Here is a 17716-nt window from a genome sequence, read left to right as displayed (position 1 = left end):
AACCGGATTTAACGGACGAACGAGGGCGCCGAGCGTCACACCGCCGGAAGTGCGTCTAATGCGTCCGTCTGGGGTCACGCGTCATCTCACTTCCGGCACGACCATTACCTTCGATAAAACATTTCGTTTCGCAGAAGGGAAGGGACCGCCTCTTTGTTCGTTCTCTCTCTCTTCATATTTGGCATACTTACTTGGCCAAGCTATGGGAATTACGTCGTGGAATAATACAAATTTTTCAAGTTGCTTAACATCTCGTCGAAAGAGAAATCCAAGTGATATCTATATAATGATGATGAATATAGATAGTGATAGATGAGAATAAAATCGGTTTGCCATATGCGTCTACGTTAACTTATACAAATACATGGTGAACTTTTGGTCCACCATATAAGGATGAACTTTTTATTCCCTCATATTTAGTTTGTCTTTATCCATTTTGATAAATTTCTTGAGAGAATGCGAACAAGAATATGTTAAGATAACATGTTAAGATATTTTTTAACCACCTTAGAGAACTTCTTGGAAATGGCTTTGACGTAAGAAATGCTGAAAAAAATTTTGTTGTTTTCAAAAATCGTCATAATTCTTGTTATCGATGTTAAAAATTTTTCCTTGCAATCTACTCTTAAAAATGGAAAAAATAAGATAAAGAACAATGTTCAAAAAAACCCTGACGATAAGTTCAAAATTCTTTCAGTGGAAATTGATCATTTCCTACGTCAAAGCTCAGTTTCCTACTCTCTCTTTTATTCTTTTTTTTTTACTCCATATATGTGAACGCGTTTTCTCGCCACTTGTTCGCCGCATCGTGACCGTACAACATTAGAATAAGTGACAATTTTTACAACGTGACTCTCTTCACCAGGTCTTCTTATCACAATATCTAAGTACGTATTAAAAAAAAAGTTTCACGTAACTCTTTTATCTCGGTGACACGTCATTATTTGTAAATTATTTATTTTAGTTCACTTTTCGACTTTTACACGTTACTTCTCGACATTACATATCGAAACAACAGGATTGCGTTTGATTCGAGTTTATATCGCGACAAAAACTAATGCGACTAATATGTGTCTTGCGGATCTTATTTTTTATCTTTTGATTACCGACATTTATGTATTTTATTAATTTATCTCACTGAAGATGATCTGATGACAGACCGAAATGTATGTCAAATATTAATTTAGGTAAAGATTACGACATAAACATTCTATTTGACTCTGTGCTCTCTCTTTTTTATTTATTGATTTTTAATTATTTGAGTCTTATGAAATTATAATATAATTATATAATTATATAATTTACTTATATTAAAGGTTAAGAGGAATTTCCAAATATCACAGGAGCAGCAATCCATGTAGCAAGTAGAATTTACAGGCTTTAAATAGAAGCTGTAGGTTCAATAGAAACAAAAGGGGTTGCTATAGGCTTCAGAGTATTAAAGTAGGCATAAATGGAATATTGAGGTTGAAAGTAGGATCAAAATTTCGATACATATTACATATGTAACAGCATCGACTTTTTGGACCTTTATTGGCTCGTTGTTTTCAGTTTGTAATCATGCATGAAAACACCTTGAAACAAAAACTACCTATACGTTTCTCTTACGCGACAATGAAACAATATGCGCGGGAACGGAAACACTTGCTAATTTTTCAGATCTAACATCACAGCCGCCGATCAATGACCCTCGATTATAAGCGTAACAATGGACGTTGTTTGTACCTAGATATTCTGAACGAAGGGGAAGAAATTAAAATTCATCGCTCAGCTCGAAAGGCATCGATCCGTTTTTCATTTTCTCCAATAGAACGAAGCGTCGCATCGTCACGTTTTGTGCCATCTTTCTTAATGTCGGATAATAAAGTATGCAACGAGATGCAAAATAGCTTAAGTGATCACGTTTTATGGAGTCTATATGTATATCACTTGTTTTAGTTTTCGATTGAGATTTATCTATTAAACTGAATAAAATAAGAAGATTGATATTTTATTTTGAGTTATTTAGCTATTTGTTTGTATCTGATTTATGATTTTTCGCCATAAATATAAAAAGAGATCAATATAAAAATTATAGTTATATGATTTTTAAGAAAAGATCGGCGAATTTTATAACGGAGAAGAACGGAATGGTGGATGCGTTGGATTCGAAAGAAAGATTAGCTCGAGGGAGCCGAGCCAATGAAACAGGAGTCCCTTTTACCATCCAGATTGGCCGCCGTATTGTTTTAAGGGAGGCTCGACGCATGCGTGATCCTATGCGTAGGAGGACCGGCCACGGTTCATGGCCTGCGTTCGATATCCCCTCGTGATTTTCTGGAAGTTGCTCATCGCAGCTTACCCGTTCACTCGAAAATTTTGTCGTGCCGCGTGAACATATCACACGCGTTTTCTCATAGTCTGTATTACAAAACTGATTAAAAAGTCAGAAATTAGCTTTAAATAAATTTTAGAAATTTACATTTGATGCACAGAAAAAAAGAAGTCAGATCAACACTTATATACTTGTATATACGCAAGAATATATAATCTTCTTATAAGAATTTCAACTTTTTATTTTACCTTTTTTTTCTTGATTGAACTACCTACATAAAACTTCGTTTAACTATATAAATGACTTCATCCAAGCAAGTTTTCTTCGTTTAATGCAATATAATCTTATTTCAAGATTATACATTTTTGCGTATATACACTGTTGAAAACAGAGGTCTTGTCTGTTAAAAAAAGTCCTTGTTAAAATTTTTGTGTAAAATAATTAACACATACGTGTGTAGATTTAACATATGCTTGCTATGTTAATTGAATTTTAAAAATTCAAAATGTGAAATAATTAAAATAACTTAAAAAATATGTTAAAGTAACACAATTTGAACGTATTTATTAAATTTGTTAAAATTTACAGAAAAAAATGTTGATTTTACTCTATAAAAGAAGTAGGAATAAAAATTTACAGAAATAGAGTGTTGATTTTATCTTACAATCTCAACTTCAACATAAAAGTTATGTTAATTGTACACATAATTAACTTCAAATTACGATCAGAATTACATTTCCTTTCTGTTGAAATATTTTAACATAATATCAGTGTTACCACTTAACACATCCATATTATGTTAAATTAACACAAAAATTTGAGTGGACCGTTTTGGACATGTGATTTATGTTATATTTAACACAAATTTTCCAACAGTGTAAGTATATAAGTGTTGATTTGACACTTCTTTTTTTTCTGTGTGTAAGGCGTGATTTTAAACCATTATACGACAGGTTAAAGAATGTATTAGATAATGAGACAATAGTAATCTTGTTTTCTTTTTTGGAAATATGATAAGATCCATATCCAGAGGGCAGATATAACCTAAAAGATAAAACTTACTTCAGCTTTTAGAGCTGCAGTGCATTTATTGAAATAGTGCAACGTTATTGCACGCTAAGATTTTCATTTATCGGTTTCCTCGAGACACAAGACTAAACAACTAAAAACCACCAGTATCAACTTCTCAGTGAAATCTCGCTTATTAGTGGAAAGACCAAAGAAAGAGAGAAATGGCAAACAGATAAATGTAAAAGATATACCTATAGTTGGAGAAAGATAGTCCCTTCAAAAAGGTCGCCGACTCCGAACTTGTTAAAAGGTTGCCAATCATTGTTAAAAGCTTGAACTTGATGCATAGATGCACCATGCCGCGAAACAAATACCTGTACACTGCCACCCACAGCCAAAGATAAGTGTCAGATGATATTAACTTTCAAAAACAGCCATTAGGTTTGAAAGTTTTCAAATCTTATCTCACTTCCTTCCTCCCCCTTTCTTTCTTCTCTCTCTCTCTCTCTCTCTCTCTCTCTCTCTCTTTTTCTGGATTTTTCTAGATTTTCTAGAGGTTTTTAGATTTTTATACAGTTTTACTGTCACTATTATACGAATTCTAAAATTCTTTCGTATCATTTTTCAAGGATTAATCGACATCTTCGTGACAGTTCGACATAGTACATTCGTAACATATAGTTTCACGATTTACATAGTTATGGATATTTCTTAATTATGTTTTTACCTGCAGATTACTTTCACGCGTATAAAACTTCTGCGACGCATCTCTCATGGTGGAAATTGTTAAAACCGAGAGGCAGAGGTGCGCATTAAAATCATTCGCGGCGTTATTATGCGACTGGGTATAAATAAAAAAAATGCAGCGTCGCGTGGCGGGTTCCACAATGTAGCGACCGTGCGGCGAGGATTATCCGACGTTTTCGCAGAGGCGCACTAAGCGAATCGACAAAGACGAAGAAGCTGAAATGTGTGGCGAAAAAAAGAGAAAGAGAGATAGAGGGAGCGAGAGAAAGATGAAAACGAGAGAAAAGGGAGGGTGGCGGTGGAAAGCGCGACAAAGAGAAGCGATAGCGGCCGAGCGTTTGCTCAATCTCCATCGACTTTGTGTTGTTAATGAGCCAGATATGTTTTATAGCGTTTGCGCGTGCGCGCGAAAATTATGAGACGCGAAACAAAGTGCCGACGAGAAGGACAGGTGAGGGAATGTCCAGTCTTTTACATCAGTAACGAGAAAACTGTCGATTATATGGTTCCCGACTGAGAAGTAAAAAGCATAATTTTTTTATTTTTGCGTCGTGAACGGGGGGACGTGATTAAGCAATTTTCTCAAGCTGTGTTGATGGATCAATTAGTCGATCAAATTTGGGAAGATTTTTTTTTTAAATTAAGATTGTGGATTCTTGACGACTTCGAAACTTTCACACATTTTTTTTATGTGCTGAAGAGGTTAAATATCAAAATTCTCATTGAAACTGGATCGAAATCGTGAAGTTTTTTGCCCTCGCGGTAGAGTGCAAATCAGTATGGCACGAAACACGAGATCGAATCGAATCCGGCGATGGACAAAACAGCGATTCGATCGATCAATTAAAAGTGCAGCGCGTGGAATGCGCTCGCTGAAGCGCGCTATTCGCGAGAAACACTAAATGGAACGAGCGCGCGGAACGGAACGGTTGTTTCTCCGGGCGGATGAATGCGGACGACGCGGGTTCTCGACGCGAGTTTTAGGGTGCTCTTCTCGGCTCTCGAACCAGTTTAACCCATGATAAAACGACCCGATGCTTTCAACGTTTCGTGGAGCATTTCCAGGCGGGCTTTTTAACGAAATTTCGACAAGATATTCGATGCGATACCCCGGCGCTAATAAGCGTAATATATTAGGGAGCCTTTTGTCGCGTCTTTCAGCGGTCCGAATCCTGTTGGGATTGGATTCGGATGAAAGGAGTGAAAAGAGAAGTGCAAGTTTGTGTGACAGAGAAATAGGGGAAGAATCGGAAGGACGGCAAGAAGGAACGCCAGAGAGATTTGTAATATATATTATATGCGCGAGAGGAGAAGAGGGAGAATTCAACACAGGAATTCACAACCGCCCCGTATCTGAGTGCGAGACAAATGTGTTTCACGATATGGAGACAAAACGCAGACGACGACGACGACGACGGCGGCATTGGCGACGACGGTGGCGGCGGCGGCGACGGCAGCGGCGACGGTGACGACGACTCGTCACCGTCATTCGTTTTCACGTTTAAACGGCCGCGAGGTGGAGGCGAGGCGGAAGAAGAAGGCGAGAAGGGCCGTGTTGCTTCGAAGCCAATGAAACGGCCGATGAAAGGGGCCCTCCTTCTCCCCCTCGCCCGGCATTCCTGCGCCGGGGCCCGGGCGTCATTACTCAAAGGGGATACTGTCGCGATGGCTCGTCCGGCTCGTGGATCTTTCTAAAGGAAACAGCTCGGAGAAGCGAGCACATCGAGGAACTGTGTGACGCCGCGAAGAAATCTGTCAGCCAATGATGCGCGTCGGCGAGCACGCTCTACCTTCAGATTTATGAGCGCGACCCATCTCTTCTTCCCTACAGTTCAGCAGCGTAATATTTTCCCGCGTGTCATCGAAACAAACCTTGTATTATTTCTTTCTATCTTTGATGTATGATTACATAAATGCTCAATTAACACCCGCAAATTAATATCACGGTGCCAAATACGATTCTAATCTCATTGTGACACATTGGTAAGTATCTAGAGTCTAAAACCGGAAAGTATTGACGAAAAAATTATTTCCTTCCGCTCTCTCAATCACGTTATGTAAGCGGAATCTATATTTCGCGGTCGCACGTCGCCATTTTCTTCGTCCGAGATCTCTTCTTCGATGGCGATTCTTCGACGGTAGAGAAACCGGTCGCTCATTCTGTTATGAAATAACGAGTGTCAGCGAGAGCATGAGGATGGGCGGAAGAACGGGTGGCAGGCTGCCTCTCTCTCTCTCTCTTTTTCTCTCTCACTCTCGAATAACGCGAAGCGTAACACGTGGGCGCGGAGTGCCCGGAGAGAAGATAAACGGATTACGGGCGCTTTGTGTCAACGTGATCCGCTTCCCTTGCACCCGAGTACTGAGCCCCGTGCCCGCCGTCCGACTATCTTCAATGCGATATTACGCGCTCCAGTGCTGGTAACACCGTTCGGTTTGCAGGACGCGCAGTCGCTTCGGACCGATAACCAATTTTCATTACTCTATATTAATTTCAGAGATGCTCGGCTTGCTCAGCCCAATGAGCTGGCCGTCGAATACGGCGCCATGTTAAAATACCTGAGAGAAAACTGCGAAAAAGAGTAATGGCAGGGTGAAAATATGCATTGCATTCGCCTAGATTGTAAAAAAGAACAGGTAAAAGAGTGAAACTGTGCGCCTTAGATAATTCATCAATCGTTTCATGATAATCTCTTACAGTAAAATAGTTTATTGTCACTTTAAAACCGACCCATTTCGTTAACTTGTAATTATTTCGCTGTATACGTCGGAAAACGTTCCGGAACGTCGTGCTCCGAGCTATCCGACTTTATTATGGAATCCACTTATGACGGGACAAGGTGACCCAGTCATCGCTCGATGACAGAGACGAGACCATTGTGCCGTTCAGGATCGGCAGTAATCGGTGTATAACGGTCTCTCTTGCTTATGCCGCCGGAGATGAGATCGAGGAGAGACACAGGAGACGCGAAACGCGGGCGCGCGCGCGCGCGCGCATATTCGTGGCGATGGGAGGTGATGGAGGAGGAGGAGAAGGAGGAGGAGGAGAAGGTGGAGGAGAAGGTGAAGGAGAGATGAACGTGGGTGGGAAGCCCCCTCATGCGGATCCATCGCAGACGCATTCCCTTCTCCGAGGATATCTCCTCATTGTACTCACCCCTTAATCAACAGCTCCCTGCCGTCCTCCGTGGCCGTTCGATGCTTATTGATATAGCTTACCCCTCCGCCTGTACCCGCCATATATCCCCGGTCATATATAAACGCGTCCACGATCGCGTACATACGCACGCACATATGTGTCTGTCTCTCTCCGTCTCTCTCTCTACGCCGCGTTCTCTCTTTCCATGTACCTGTGCACGTGGATGTGTATGTTGTATGTGACGTCCCATAGCCGCTCACCATGGGGTATTTGCATGACAACGTTGGTAAGCGCGTACGCGCGTGCCTCTCCGTCCTTCGCACTCGCTAATTAGCCGGCGCTACATACCGGCGTGGATTAACGAGAATATTGCATTTTTAATAGAGTCCGCCCCCCTGCGGCTCACGCATAGCAAGCATCCGTCGCGGGAATTCTCCCGTGCGGGGTAGGATGGTCGGCGAGGGTGTCTCGCGGTAGTGATTTCAACGACGACCTCGTCGCATGCCTCGTTGCCCGTTAAGGATCAGCGCGAGAAGGACTTTGATGTATTTCCCTGCGACTGAACTTTCGGACGGATTTATTAAGGGACACAGTAAATCGCGGCAGGCCCTTGTGCGGAAAGCCGATCTCGCGCTTCTCGCTATTACTCGCGTGAATGCGATTCAGAGAGCCGCCCTCTCCGCTAAGTTCCATACGAACGATATGCTAACAGAGAACCAATACCTGCGCCATAATGGACAAACAGAAACATAGTTCAATTTCCCTTATTATTAATATTAATCGTAATTATCTGTAATTTCTGATTGATTGCTAAAGTGTATTTATTGCCTTAATAGGACGTTCCATTTTTTTCATAAGGAGCGTTACTCGATGAATGCATGATGAAATTAACACAATTTTAAGGATGCCTGTGAAACTATTGTATGCCGTGAAAAGTGTACCATCCATTTAGGAACTACAAAAAGATCGGAGGCGTACTCCATCGATAAGCCGATTTCCTGAATTCAATCTGACACCGTGCACGCGCTCGGGATGCGCTGCAGTTAGTCGACAGTCGACACCTCCACTCTTTTCTCGAAAGGGCTGTTCACCGGTGGGCAATTTTTTTTCAGAAGGGGGATCAATTTAAACGCTCAAAGAAAATCCGCGTGCATCCCTCGGGTACTGGTCGGTCCTCCGCTCGAGCTCGTTCGCTCGACTAGCTCCGCTGATTGCTGCTGCATCTTTGATGACCTCGTCCAGACGAAGAGAAGAGGAAAGCCTGGCTGTGCAGATCGGGAACAGGCGGCCCAGCCCCCTCCTTATCCCCGCGCGGAACCTTGTGCAAAGAGCGAAACGTTGAGATTGATATTTTAACAGACGGATTACGTAAGAAGGGCGGGAGGGGCACACGGTCGCTCCGCTTCTGCGAATAGGGCACCGACGACGTCATAATCCTCAACGAAAGGCGTCGTCGTGACGACGCTTAATCGATATCTATACCGCTCGTTTCTTTTCGCTATTTTAACGAACGTACATGTTAGAAATAGAAAATAGAAAGGACCGGAACTAATGTTGGATTTTTATTCTGTTTGCAGGTATCTCGAGTTCCTGTTTTGGAAGAGAGACGATGGACGATGGTAAGTGACAAATTGACCGAATATTCTACTTAAAAGTAAGAGATGTCATGTCTTAATTGCCCAGATATTTTTGTCGATTCTTATTTTTCCTCGAGCTTTTATTATCTTAACTAATGTTTTTTCTACTAATGTAGATTAACTCACAGTTTGATTTACTTCTTATCTAAAAGTTTTATCTTGAAAATTTTACTTCTTATCTAAAACTTTCTAAAAGTTCTAAAAATTAGAAAATAAAAAATAATAAATAATTAAAAAGTAAAAAATAAAATAAAAAATAAGTTAAACCGAGGTTAAAGTTAATCTACCTTAGTAGAAATAACACGGAGATAACTAACACGTTATATAACGCTAGTTAAAAGTTAATGTTACTCGGTGTTTCTAAATATGTATACAACGGATAATTTGCGAAACTACCGATAAACCGTCAAAATGATTACGTAATCAGCATCGGACGACTTGTTTTACGTATCATTATAAAGGCCGATCGATTTTTTGTCCTTTTGGTCGCGAAGTATCTAGATATTTCGACATTTTCGAAAGTACGAAGTTGTTATCGGCGAAATCAAAGCGAACTCACGTGACTCGCTGCAGCGACGACGTTCGTCGTTAAACGACGGATCCGTAACTCTATATATAGGGACCGCTCTAGACCGGATACATATTAAGCGCTATCGTCGACGAGGCGTTATTAATCGAGTCATTGCGAGCCGAGGTGAGGATCTTCGACCTTGCGAGATGTGGGTGTGGGCGACTGTTCCTGCGTAAAACGACGAACGGGGGGGGATCAGACGGCGTTATTAATAACCGATAATTTGATACGCTTCCAGCCATCCATCCTGCCGTCTCCCGATCACGATCTTCCTTCTGACGCACTTTGATACCCTTCGTCTATGTATTGCCTGTGCGTGTACAGGCACGGTACACGTGTTCGTTGATGCGCGCGTATCGGTCTTTCCGTGCGAGATTCAATCGAGAGTTCGTTCTGACATCGATCGATCCGGTAGAAGGTCGAACGAACGTAGCTTCACGAATGTTTTTGGCTTTATCTTTGGCGATGTTTTCGTTTCTTCCTCTCATTTCGTGTCGGTTGAGTAAGTATATAGGAGACAATTATATTTTATCGTATTTACCCAGTAGTTTGACATCGTTTAAGGATTGCATTATTCCATTTCAATATTTTTTTTAATTTTTTTAGTGAACAATGAGGTTGAAATGCTTCTTCTATGCTAATATAACAAATATGTTATGCAGAGCCAATATAAAAATCAGCAAGAGAAGTATATATATATAAGCCAATATAAAAATCAGCATGAGAAGTATATATATAAATCTCATAATTCGAATGAATATTTCATATAAAGAACGGACATAATATCCTCTGGATTTTCATTGGGATTTCGTATAGCCGTGGCCGGCAATCAGAAACACATTATCGGACAACCGACTGGCGTAATATGTTTGACCGTGTTCAAAAACACCTCCCCTTCTTTCTCTCCCATCGGATGAATCTGTCCTTTTGCCGGCATTCGATTCCTGCTTTTTATTCTGACCCATGGATCGTCAAATCCATGAAGAGCTTTGATCCTGCGCGCAGTTTTTGGCAGAAAATGGCATCGATTTCACGGCCGAAAATGGATACATTTTTTCAAACAAGTCTTTATTATTTTGGTATTCCGATGCGCCTTTGTAACAGACGTTAAAAACAAGATTTTAATTGGAGCTGTTCCGTATGATATGATTTAAATCTTGATTAGTGCAATTAACCGTTTACGTGTATCTTTGATATATTAATGACAGACGCTACAATAGCTGGCACTTTCGCGCATTGATATTGCCATTCTCTTACGTCAAGCATCTGATAAATTCAAATTATGTCGAAATTGAACTACGGAATCGATGATAAAGCCCGCGAAACTCTCTAACTGGCCGAGTTTCTACAACTCACGAGATACGCTCATCCATGACCCCTTGGAACGCACCGGCTCGACGTTCCATCGTCGCTTTTCGTTTGGTCCCACTCCGTTCCTTTGCGCGTCACTCCCTCGTAATTAATCATTTCTCCCTGCCCCACCTCCTCGCGTCGCGGATCTTTACTCCTCCGGGCGTCAAACGGAGGCAGTATGGCCGCGACGAGCTGCGCCAGGACGGCGATATATAAGCCTGCACCTTTGGAGGGTCTATCCTACCTACAGACTCGCGTGGGTATGTGCGAATGTCCGCAATTTGACGGCACGAAGCGCATGCTGACGAATGGTCGCGAAACATACCCGCATCTTTCTCGAAATGCAACGAAGCGATCTTTTGCCTATTCGTTGTAATTAATCCTTCTGAAATTAATTCTCGCTTTCAAGCGTACACGATTATGATTCGATTAATACAAATTATTAGCGATGTCCCATTTTATTCATATAATTAATAACTGCTATGTATACATATCTATGTGTCTACTTGATATTATGTATATACGAGAAGCCTCGAGTATCTCGAGAAATATCTCGTAAATAAACTCGAAGCGTTATGAAGATTTTGTATATGCAACAGGATATTGTAAAGTATGCAAATCGCAAAAAAATCTGCGTAGAGAATTTACTTTAATCGTTGCGGTCTTCCTTGTAACCAAATAATCTTATAATCTTATAAGCAACAACCTTTTCTTCTTTCCGGTTAGATGTGAAATTATTCTTTTTCCTATATTTTCCTCGCACACTTTTTTTTTACATTTTTTGATCCGTGTGATTATAGCATTATTATACATGCAGATTATTTTCATGAATTTCTCCTGCGTCTGTCATTCACGAAAGACTGAGGATCTAGCCACGATCTTATTCCTTTCGGGCGCGTTTCCGAAGAATCGCGAGGGCATAAAAGAGAGTCGAGGACGCCAGAACAAGTGCGGAAGAAGCGCATACTGCGTTCGAATGATATTTCGACCGAAGTGAAAAACTGCTAGGAAGGGACGCGGTATACGACGCCAAGAAAATCATTTCTCGTGACTCCATGTCGTGAATGTAGTTCAAGAGACTCTCGGGCATACTTCTTCCTCGTGAAATGGGTCGGCCTACTTGAGATCTCTTGGATTCGTTCGTATGCGCCCCAAAAATGAAAGCACGACCCGTTCAGTACTATCGTGATGAGTCTGTGATAAAGAGGAATTAATGTAAGTTCTGTAAAAAGATAGAAATCACGAATCATTTTTGGTGCTAATTATCCTTTCAAGATCATAATTAACATTTCATAATTATTTCATATAATTGTCTCTAGATCATAATACCTAAGTTCAACTTTCTTTTTCGTAAAAGAGATCGATAACTCTTCGATGGTTTTTTTATGTTAGTCTTTGACGATTGAGCGAGAGTGTACTTCTTTCCGCGCGATTTTAAACGCAGTTTCTTTATTTGACGTCTGCTGTGATCTTCGCCGAGTCCGATATCAGCAGTGAGACGCACGACGTGAGTGTATCAAGGAGAGTCAGAATAGAAGAATTGAAGGAGATACGCGTGAGTAAGGAGAGAGGCGACGGGGAGGGATCGGGGACGGGAAGAAAGAGAGAAAAGGGGCGAGCGGAAAGGTAGAAAAAGACGGCCGACGGCCGACCGGACCATTCAAAGTTCCCAGGAGGCAACAAAGGGCCAGCAACGAGCTGATCAAATTATCCAATTCATTTGGATTGGCGAGCGAGCGGGCGAATAAGTGCTCGCCGTTACCAAGAGGCCCACTTCAGCGCTCTCGAGCACCATCGGTCGAGCTATGAGCCAAATTTATGCACGTTCCTCAGCTACGATGCTACCTCCTCTCTTGGACGGAAAGCCTCATCGCGATGCTCGGCTAAGTCGTAAAGAGAAAATATTGTACTTCAATGTTCGATGGGCGCGTGATTAACGAAAATCTACGCGTTACTAAATAGATATGCTATTATACAATAGAAAATATTAAATTATCTACGTACATCTGTGCGTATTAGCAACAATAATGATAAGTTATAGTTATACACGTGCATACAAAGTTTGCACCGCGAACTTAAGATCGTTTAATATTACTTCGCGCATATAGGGTGATACGAGCAGTTAGATCGCGAGAGAAGCGCGGGAGAGGGTGAATCCGGGGAGTTACGAGGGATGGAAGTTGCGCCGATAATGTCACAAAGACGTCTAAATGCACGACGCCGGCACATTTGTTTGCAAAGTCTCGCGGGAGGGTGGAAGAGAGGTTTTGGGGACCGGTGAGCTCCGATTTATCGCCATCTGCCTAACGACTTTCGACCGTGGCAAAATCGTGTGATAAAATCGTTCTTTCGACGAGTCGAGGGAGGTGCCGTCTCCGCGATGCTATCGATTATCGTCGGAGAAAAATTGCATCTCTTTAAGAGTTTTCAAGTTTAATCTGGCGCGAATTGCGTGCGAGCTGTGTGCTTGTTGGAATAGATTTCTTGAACCAACCTAGTTTTTACGCTAATTTAAAAATTATATTTGTAGGAAAGGGATATTAATTCAACGTTGTAATACTTGAAGAAATGATAGGTGTAGGAGGAAAACAATATGTTCGGGAAAACAAACTGTAAGAAGAAAGGATTTTCGAACATTATTACAGCTTTGAAATAATATCGATCAGTCTCGTATCAAACGCAAAATGCGAACGGAAATGCCGGTTCAGCCTCCAGGCTCGATCGCGCGTGGCTCTTCCATGTTCATAAATATTTATCGGAGTGCCGAGAAACACGATGGATGGATGCCACAGACTCCGCGCGGGCGAATTCGTCGGCGTTCCGACATTCTCTCGGAATTTAATGAACCGGACTGATTTTTCACGGGCGCGAATATCGGAAGGGAAGCTGTTTGTATTCGCCCTCGTTGTCGGCGTCCTCCCTCTCTGTCTCCTTCTCTCTCTTTTTCTCTGCCTTCTCTCTTTCCAGGATCGACTGAAAGTTTTATAAATGAGACGAAGAGATTTCTCTAATTTTGAAAACTTGATAAATAGGCATGTATATAGGTTTATGGTGTTTTCAGTATTATGCACATTTACATCTCCTTATTTTCTGTACTTATTATTACTTTATTATTCTTGCTATCTTCTTTATTATCTTTGTTATTGTTTTTAGTTGTCAATTTATATTTTTTTATATTAATTAAATTATTGATTTAAACTTTAGGAGTTTATGAATGTGAGGGATACACAGAGATGGGGACCATGAATTCATTCTGTAAGCCGATCTCGACTCTATTTCTCTCGTCGATTCGCTGGTTTTGGGATTTTCTGCTCGTGAGCGGTTTCTCTCTTCCGTTGCTCTCATCGAACGATAATAATTTTAAAAGGGGGAAGGCCGCCGGAGGCCCTCGAGGTGTCGATCGGCCGAAGACGAATTATGGCCGCATGACGTGTACCGTTATTTATGGTGCTGGCTTTCCCTCTCGTACCCCTATCGCCCCACGGTGCTCTTCTTCCATACATATATACAACGCGTTCGTTCTCGCGAATTCGACGAGAGTCACACGAGCCGATGAATTGGACGAGTAAAACGGCGACGGAGTTTACAGGGTAGCAATAATCGTTTGCTTAGCTTTTGTGATATAGAATGCGACGGAAGTGATAAATTTTGGTAGCTTATTCACCTCGACCTGTTCTTTATGCCCTGCTGCGAAAACTCGCATCTACACGAAGAATTATAATCTTACCGTTAATGATCATAAACGAACACATTTTTTCTTACATTTTGTAACATATATCTAATTTGTTTAGACTTTTACGCAATATAACTCCGAATTAAATATTATCTATGCGGCATTTACTGCAGGCGAGCTTTTGGTCGAAACAATGACACGAATAGATTGTCGTGCGACAAATTGACGAGAGCGAAGGAATCAGACGACGTTAGAAGAGCAGAAAAGATACCGGGTGCCGACAATTGGAGCAACGGCGGGTGACTCGATATCGTGACGGCAGGCAGCGGTACGTCACTTCAGGGCGGATCTGGTTGGTCAATCAGCGGTGCATTGTACGTAACGAACCTCCGCACTCGCCGGAGTTTAATGCCCGTACGTGGACCTTGGTGCGGACGTGTGTGCGCGTGGGTTATTAAATATGACGAGAAGGGAGGAGAAACGCTGTTGTGAGGAGGGAAGGGGGGGATCGGATTTCTCCTCGACTTTCTGAACGTTTGACGTTGCCGTTGTGCTGACGCGATTGCCCGAGATTGTCGCTGTGACAGAGATTACATCTTCATGGTCACTGGAATCGAATAGGGAAATCCGACAAAGTACAATATAAACATGCATACACGAATGCATTGATATTTAATGAAACGAAAGTATTGATAAATTTATTGTTACTGTAAATATAGTTCAAAACCACTACACCGTCAAATTTGAATAGTGATTTGAATATTAATAATTCGAAAAAGAATTTTAAAAGACTTGTTGCCGGAGGGGGAATGAAATTTCAACGAATAGATACGATATATTTACATGTAAATAGCGAGTTGCTTATTATACATATAGCAAAGGATTAAATCGTGGAAATCGGTCCACAACCCTCGCCGAAAATTAATCGGAAATGCGCCGAGCAGGGAATCAGCAATTCTCAACGTCAGATACAGAGCAGGCAGGAGGCCTACCACGAGCCAATCGTCGCGGCGCGATAATCGATGTTGCCACACGACGTTAAGCGGGCATCGAGTGGGCTGGCGGACCCCCGTCGCACCGCGGAAGCGAAGACGTCGACGGCGACGTGTCGCGCGCCCTGTTTTCCTCCCCTCGGGGGCGACGAGGCGTTGGCGACGGCGTCAGGGGGGAAAGGGGGTGGCACGAGAGATCCCGGGGGTTTGGGTAACCAACTCGTGAAATTCAATTACCGAGTCCGCGGGGGTGGCTCTTGCTTAGAAACGTGCGAGAGAGGGTGGCCGAGGGGGTTGTCGTCGACGGTATGGAAGGAACCGAGGGGGGGGAGAGGGGTTGACGTAGGAGGGAGGATTTGAGTGACAGCCCAGAACGAGACGGGACGCGGGTGGCGGCGGTGCCGGCCTAACTCTCTCGCCTATCTAACGTCGAATCTTGCTCTCTCTCTCTCTCCCTCTTCCTGCCGTCTTTCTCTTTCCCCGCCTCTATCCGCCGACTATCATTCCCTTCCTCCTTTTGACTCGGGAGGAACTACCAGGGGGAGATAGCAAAATTGAAATTGTAGCTACAGATACGCGAGTGGCCCATTCCGTTCGGCGAAACTGTCTTCTGACAAGAGCCTCTTCGAGCGCATAATTCTTAACCCAAAAGCCATTACATTTTGCCTTTGTCGATGCAAAATTAGTCATTTGCATTATGAAAAAATTTAATTTCTCTTTGAACAGAATCTTGCTTAAACAAGATAACATGGAAATATCAAGAAATCTTTGACATAATTTTTTAAACTTTGTTATTCCTGATGAGGTTAATTTTTCGGACTAATTTATAGTCCTACTGTTTTTTCTTTGAAATAAATTTTCTGATAAAATGATAGAGGGAAAGAACGCAGGTGCGACATCGATCTTGCATCATCCGGATCAAACGATGCACAATGACGGCGTGCCTCATTATCGTTTCTTCCAACATGCGCGCGAGAGATGAGCCGGCTCGCGAAACTTTTTATCCGAACGCCGGCATCGCGTCGGTTTCATTCCCGGTCAACGATCGTTCTCGTAGCTGCGCTACGATGTGCCGGACTGACAGACCGGAGGCTTCGGCGTTCATTAGCCGGCTATTCAGTTCAGCCGCACGGGCCAGCCGGCGAGGGTGGATTCTGACTTCGGTGGCTGGCTGCTGGAATGCCCGACGCGTTACTCTATCTCCTCTCGCACATAATTACACTCGCCTTCCCAGACGTGGCTTGCGACCGCGTATCGTCCCTCCCGTCGACACCCCATGCGTTTCTTTTGCTCCTCGAGAACGCCCGCAGACGGAAGGAACGAAAACGAGTTCGCAAATTTTGTTCATCGTTTGTAAGAGTTCGATAATTACTACATTGTTTAAAGTATGGACGCTGCGTACATGAACATATGTATAGAATAACGTAAACGTGCAGTTGAATTGAATTGTCATATACATTGCACAATTATAATCATTTAACATAATCTTTAATAAATATAGTTTTGGATCTGTATGAGGATTGACAGGAAATGAAAGAACTGTTATTAGTTTGGCTAAAGAAAACTTTATTAGATGAAGAGGATGCGCGACATGTGATTTCTTAAGATACTTTATATATGATTGCACTTGATAAAGTTAGCTGTAAACTGGACTTCCCTTTACACACAGAAAGAATTGCTAACTGTTGCTTAAGTATCATTACATTTTACATGTCATAATTTTAGTGACAAAAAGTGATACATTTACTAAAAAATAACGTTCGCGCTATTATCACGTCGGAATTTTTGACGGATCTTCCGCGAGTTCGCTCTCTATGAGAAGATGTTCCAGGATGCTAGAGTATGATCCATGATACTATTCCGCGTGCGCGAAGTCGAAGAACCCTCGCATGTTGGCCTCAATCGTTCCAATAAAAATATTTCCTCTTGCTCTGTATCCGAGTATTCAAGTAGACGGGAATTTTTCTTCGCGATCATTGGGGAAAGTGCAAAGTATGAAGGGGAGAAATGTACGGTGAAAATATTTCGCAGATCTCTCTACGAGTCTCTCTGAATTTTTTGAATGCTTAAGAATTTTGAGATAAAAATGAATTATTGCATGCCCCTGTAAAACAAAAAGTCGAATTCTATTAAATAACTGGTTATCATTTCTCGTAAACGATGCAAGCTATGACACAGTACCATTGTAACTGAATCTTTCGCTATTTAAATTTCAGGATTTGTACTTGAAAAATTTTCACTATTTTTGAGGATATCGATTGCAAAGAAATTCAAAGTAA

The 17716-nt window shown here is 42.0% G+C and overlaps 1 protein-coding gene across 6 annotated transcripts in view; it reads left to right on the top strand.

Annotated features, from left to right (window-relative positions):
• Nucleotides 1–17716, top strand: part of Soxn (SRY-box transcription factor soxNeuro) — a 280985-nt gene that overhangs the window by 134154 nt on the left and 129115 nt on the right. For all 6 annotated transcript variants that reach the window (XR_011732852.1, XR_011732851.1, XR_011732850.1 and 3 more), the window contains one exon: nt 8789–8830. The gene's annotated coding sequence lies outside the window, so the exon portion shown is untranslated. The remainder of the gene's footprint in view (nt 1–8788; nt 8831–17716) is intronic.

The sequence above is a fragment of the Temnothorax longispinosus genome, chromosome 7 (assembly GCF_030848805.1).
Source record: "Temnothorax longispinosus isolate EJ_2023e chromosome 7, Tlon_JGU_v1, whole genome shotgun sequence".
NCBI lineage: Eukaryota > Metazoa > Arthropoda > Insecta > Hymenoptera > Formicidae > Temnothorax > Temnothorax longispinosus.
Note: the sequence above shows the minus strand (reverse complement) of the source record. Positions and strands in the feature narration are given on the sequence as shown.